Here is a 761-nt window from a genome sequence, read left to right as displayed (position 1 = left end):
TCCTATGAAAATCCTTTGAATCAAAGAAACCCTAACTTTGCCACAACTAAGCTTAGGCAAAGTTATTAGTTCTTCAAAATGAGAGAAACAAGTTGGCAAGCCTAAGGGAATCTTGCCACATTTTGTGTGTGTACGTCATGTAGGGCCTTAGTGTGGCTTGCCTAAGGTGTGGCTTGAACCAAACACTCACCTAAGTTAATCAAACTTGCCTAACCTTACATTCCACCAGATTTTGCCACATGTTAGAATCTAGAAAGCTCCACATGTAGAATCATAATGCACAAACCACCAGAATCTCATGCGTGCAATGCACATGTACCTTACTAGTACTAGTTGGTAGTAGTAAGAAACAAATTCCAGTTTTGGCACGAGCTCGTACTGCGGGAGAACCACAAGGCCTGCCGCAGGAGTTACATTTCCCTCTCGGGGCCCATGGGACCGAACTTCAGTGGCTTAGTGCCCGGCCTATGAGTCAATGACATGCGGACCTTAAATGCGGCTGGCCCACATGTCATTCTCATGGTGGTGGCGTGGTTCGTGACTCACTCGTTCGAGATGAACCGGCCAGTGGTGGCGTGGCCGTGGCGAGGGTGCCACAGCTGGGCGTCGGGGCGTTACGAGGCGTAGATGGCCACACCGGCGGGTACTACGTGTAGTACTCCCTCCAGTCGTTTTTACTCTACATATTAGGTTTGTCCGAAGTCAATCTCATCCAACTTTGACCAAGTTTATATAAAAAATTATAGAAATTCACATAACAA

Source organism: Triticum urartu, chromosome 3A, assembly GCF_056163025.1.
Source record: "Triticum urartu cultivar PI428250 chromosome 3A, HENAU_Tu73, whole genome shotgun sequence".
NCBI lineage: Eukaryota > Viridiplantae > Streptophyta > Magnoliopsida > Poales > Poaceae > Triticum > Triticum urartu.
This window is presented reverse-complemented; position numbering follows the sequence as displayed.